This window comes from Rhinopithecus bieti, unplaced genomic scaffold (genome assembly GCF_001698545.2).
Source record: "Rhinopithecus bieti isolate Rb0 unplaced genomic scaffold, ASM169854v2 scaffold_32264, whole genome shotgun sequence".
Classification (NCBI taxonomy): Eukaryota; Metazoa; Chordata; class Mammalia; order Primates; family Cercopithecidae; genus Rhinopithecus; species Rhinopithecus bieti.
Window position 1 is genome coordinate 186,281 of NW_016813984.1, and position 5,063 is coordinate 191,343.

At 39.6% G+C, this 5,063-nt stretch overlaps 1 protein-coding gene across 1 annotated transcript in view; it reads left to right on the top strand.

Moving 5' to 3' along the window:
- The window catches only part of UTRN (utrophin), a 604,813-nt gene that overhangs the window by 97,262 nt on the left and 502,488 nt on the right, over nt 1-5,063 (top strand). The gene's annotated exons all lie outside the window — the stretch shown is intronic.

Genomic DNA, 5,063 nt, shown 5'->3' on the forward strand with positions numbered 1-5,063 from the left:
ATATGAAAAAACCCCCCAGTTTTGAACATGTTCCCAAAAATTTAAAATAAAAAAAAAAAAAAAAAAAAAAAAAAAAAAAGTTTTTTGGGTCGGGCCCGGTGGCTCACACCTGTAATCCCAGCACTTTGGGAGGCTGAGGTGGGTAGATCATGAGGTCAGGAGTTTGATACCAGCCTGGCCAACAAGGTAAAACCTGCTCTCTACTAAAAATAAAAAAATTAGCTGGGCGTGGTGGCGTGCGCCGCCTGTAATCCCAGCTACTCAGGAGGCTGAGGCAGGAGAATCGCTTGAACTCGGGAGGCGTAGGTTGCAGTGAGCTGAGATCGTGCCACTGCACTCCAGCCTGGTGACAGAGCGAGACTGTCTCAAAGAAGAAAAAAAAAAAAAAAAAAAGGTTTTTTGTAGAGACAGAGGCCTCACTATGTTGCCCAGGCTGATCTCAAACTCCTGGACTCAAGCAATCTGCCATCCTCCGCCTCCCAAAGTGCTGGAATTATAGGTGTGAGCTACCATGCCCAGGCTTCCCAGTGTCATTCTGTTTTGAATTTTTCTAGAATGATTTCTAGAATTTTTCTAGAATGATTATTGTATCCTAAATATTTATAGCATTATGTTCTTTACTTTTCATTGCTTAGAAAAAAATAGTTTCATGACTACTGGTAATTTGCAAATTAAAGAATTATGTATAAAATTGCTATAGGTGCCTATGATTAAATTCTTTTACGAAGATTTCACTTCTAGAGAACTGAAGAATCTACCAAAGTAAAAATGGTCTAGCTTTATTACTTGGTTTACAGAAATGAATAAATCATAGTTAATAGTACAGTATGTTAACAATACTGTATACTCTAAGCTACAGATTAGAAAAATAGGCACCCTATTTGTCACAATAAATGAAGTGACCAAAGCTATAGTATTTCAAATCTATGACTATTATATATTTTTCTATACCGAATCACTTCTTTTTTTGTTTGTTTGTTTTTGGGAAAGAGTCTGGCTCTGTCACCCAGGCTGGAGTGCAATGGTGTGATCTCAGCTCACTGCAACCTCCACCTCCTGGGTTCAAGTGATTCTTGTGCCTCAGCCTCCCCAATAGCTGAGATTACAGGAGTGCACCACCACACCCAGCTAATTTTTGTATTTAAATAGAGAAAGAGTTTCATCATGTTGGCCAGGCTGGTCTTGACCTCCTGGCCTCAAGTGATCTACCTACCTCAGCCTCCCAAAGTGCTGGGATTACAGGTGTGAGCCACGGTGCCTGGCCTGTACCAAGTAACATTTATTTCTGTGTGCAAGAATATACATGTGCTTGTTACAGAGTTGAGTTTATCATATTCTGTCACCACGTATTTCCTATAAATCTATTAAGTTAAAATCTGTGCCACTTATCAAAGTTTGGTGTGATTACGTATATATACATAAACCTATATGATCTTTGAATTCAGAGCCTTGGTGCTAGCCTGAGAGTCTGTGTATATGAATGCGGGTGGCAAGAGTGAGGCATGGATGGTTGCTATTTTTTTTCTACCGGAGTGCCATTATTAACAGTTTCTTTTCTGGATAGTTGCTGTGAACACTGTTGTGGGGCTGCTCCCTGTGTATGGCTCTGCCTCAGAACCCACAGAGTCGGCTGGCTCCCAGACCTACTCTGTCTCTGGTTACAAGTCAGTGTCTTATTTACTGGAAGTTAAGAGACAGGGCACTGTTGATTTGCGCTGTGCTTCCGCATGCCCTTATTAGTATTTCTTGGTTCTTCTATCAGTGAGTCCCTGATTTCTTCACCAAAAAATAATCTTGCACAGAGTCATGATCCTCCCTGTTTTTACAAAATACTGAGCTTTGGAAAGGGAAATGATTACTCATCACAACTCTAAATACTAGGATAAAATGTTCCTATTTAGATCAATCAGGGGCCAACTTAATTTTCTAATGAACCTTTAGAATTGCTTTTCTGGTCTGCCTTAGGGACTATGATTATACCAGCTTTTCTTCTTTTTAATGTTTCCAGAAGTCACATTTTCATCTATGCCGAGAATTAAAGGATCCTTAAACATGTGAAAAAGATGAGAAAGACAGTGGATCATCTTGATGATGATGGTCTTGCAATTTTGCAGAAGGTTGAAAAGGCAATAGATATAACAGATGCATGTTTTTTTTTATTGAAATGGACAAGTTAGAGGTCTACATTGAATACACACTGTGTTTAGACTTAATGAACACTTTAAATAAACTTATTCAAAAAATTTTTAATTGACAACCTGTATTGGGAGCTGCATCAAAATTGACATTTCTTGCCTCTTGGGCTTACACAAAACAATATGTAATCAAATTAAGATAAGTACTGGGTGCACAAGGAAGGAAGACAGGTTGCTTTTAGAGATTCTAAAAGGGGGAGTCGTCCAGAAGTCTGCTCTGAAGAGAAGATGTTGAAAATTAATCCTGCAGTGTTCATCTGAATTAAGCAGGTTGAGAACAGGGTGAAGGAGGCAGGCATAGAAGCATGAACCAATATCCTGAGGCAGGAAAGGGCTGGGTTTGTCAGAGTAACACAAAGGTCGGTGTGCTAGAGCAGACTGAGGAGGCTGAGTGTTTCAAGACAAGGCTTGGCATAGGAGTGGTCAGATGATTCAGGGCCTTATAAACCATGTTAATTTAGTTGTTCCAAAGTTCGGAGAGTTGATTAGAAGGAATAAGAAGAGAATTTAGGAGACAGTGTCAGAAGTTTATTGGCTTTAGGTTGGAGGCAAGAGATGACAGTAGCTTGGACTGGGGGTTGACAGTGGAACTGAAGAGATGTGGATGGACTCAAGCTGTATCTAGGAGTTAGAACCAACAAAAGTTGATAGAGGGGTTAGATTGTGGTATTAGAAGAAAGGATTCATTTCAGTATCCTGGCATGAACAAGCGAATGGATGAAAGTGCTTTCCCATAGTTGGGAAAGACTAGAGGCAGAATAGATTTGAGAGGAACAACAGTTCAGTTTTCTGATATGTTAAGGTTGAAATGGGTCTGTGAGCTATCTCAGTGGAGATGTTAAGTAGGTGGTTAGATACATAGTATGTGTTTATCTCTTGCTGCATAATAAATTATTATGAAACTTAGCAGGAAATCTATATTAGTTATCTATTGCTCTGTAACAAGTCACCCCAACATTTGGTGCTTTAAAACAACAAATATTTATTATCTCATGCAGTTTCCTTGGCCAGGAATTTGGGAGTGGCTTAGCTAGGTGATTCCAGTCCAAGGTCTGTCACGAGATTGCACTCAAGATGTTGGCCAGGGTTGCCATCATCTGAAGCTTGACCCAGGCTAGAGGATCTGATTCCAAGATGGCTTACGTACATGACTTTTGGCAGAAGGTCTCAGTTCCCTGCTGCCTCTTGGTGGAAGGCCACAGTTTCTCGCCACATGAACCTCTCTCTAGGGCTGCTTGAGTGTCTTCATGACATGGCAGTGAGCTTCTCCTAGAGTGAGAGATATGAAAGAATGCAACAGGGAAGCTGTAATACCTTTAGTCTCAGAAGTCCCACATCATCACTTCTGCCATATTCTATTCCATAGAATTCCGTAGAAGTGAGTCACCAATTTCAGCCCATACTCAGTGGGTGGGGAATTAAGCCCCTCACTTAAATGGACAGCCACCAAACTAATTTGTGAATGTATTTTAAAACCACCACACATGATTTTGTAATTCAGAAGACAGGTTTGGGCTGGAAATAAGACATCAGGAGTTTTGCGCATAGATGCTGTGGAGTGAGTAGATGAGTGACCACTTAGCAAAAGTGAGGAGAGGTCCAAGACTGATCCTTTAGGAAATCTGACTTATAGAGGATCTGCTGTCGAGGAGTGGAGGAGAAAGAAGAAATGGAATCTGGGAAGATGAGAAGAATTTTTCAGGCAGGGAGTGTTCTACTCAGTGGAAGCCTACTGGAATGTGTATTTGGTTTTCATTTTTAAGAATTTATTCTCTAAATGAATGAAGAATGAATAAATAAATGTCATGTATATGTTTAAAATTTTAATTCTAAGTATGGTTATTATTGAAATGCTTATAAAATTAAGAGCAGAAATCAGCATTAGGAATGCATAATAACAGGCTGGGAGGTATTGTTAAAAATTATTTAATGTCCAGACAATAAAATACCTATGAAGCTTTAAAATGACATTATTAAAGAATGTGCACTTAATAAAAACAGATTTATAATGTATTTTAAATAAATGTAAAACACTATGTAAGGAAGAAGCAGACAAAAACGTCTAGGAGGATGTATATAAACCTGTTAATAATACTGGTTATCTCGGGGCAGAGGGAAAATGGGTGATTTAAATTTCCTTCATTTGGTTTGTCTAAATCTTCCCTAATAAATGGGAATTGCTTTTGTAATAAAATGTTTGAAAATATCCCCTCCCAAAATAAAGAAAAATAATGAAAATAATTATACTTGAAACTCAGTTGAGGGGCCCAGCATGGTGGCTCACGCCTGCAACCCCAACATCTTGAGAGTCTGAGGTGGGATGATTGCTTGAGGTCAGGAGTTTGAGATCAGCCTGGGCAACATAGCAAGACTTCATCTCTAAAATAATTTTTTAAAAAATTATCTGGGCTTGGTGGCTCATGCCTGTAGTCTGAGCTACTCAGGTGGCTGAGGTGGGAGGATTGCTTGAGGTCAGGAGTTTGAGATCAGCCTGGGCAACATAGCAAGACTTCATCTCTAAAATAATTTTTAAAAAAATTATCTGGGCTTGGTGGCTCATGCCTGTAGTTTGAGCTACTCAGGAGGCTGAGGTGGGAGGATTGCTTGCACCCAAGTCAAAGCTACAGTGAGCTATGATTCCATTGCACTCCAGCCTGGAACCTCAAAAAAGAAAAAAAAAAACAAAAACTTGATTGAGAAAAATTAAAGTAGAAAATTTGGCTCTGAACTTCCTGGCAGCCAAGACAAAGTGATACAAAGAAGATCTCTGATCTTTGTCAAGACAGCCTTCTTTATGCCTGGTCCCCAAAGTGAGCAGAAGTGAGGCAGGCACCTTGTCCTCTAAAGCAATTTCTTTTTCTTTCTTTC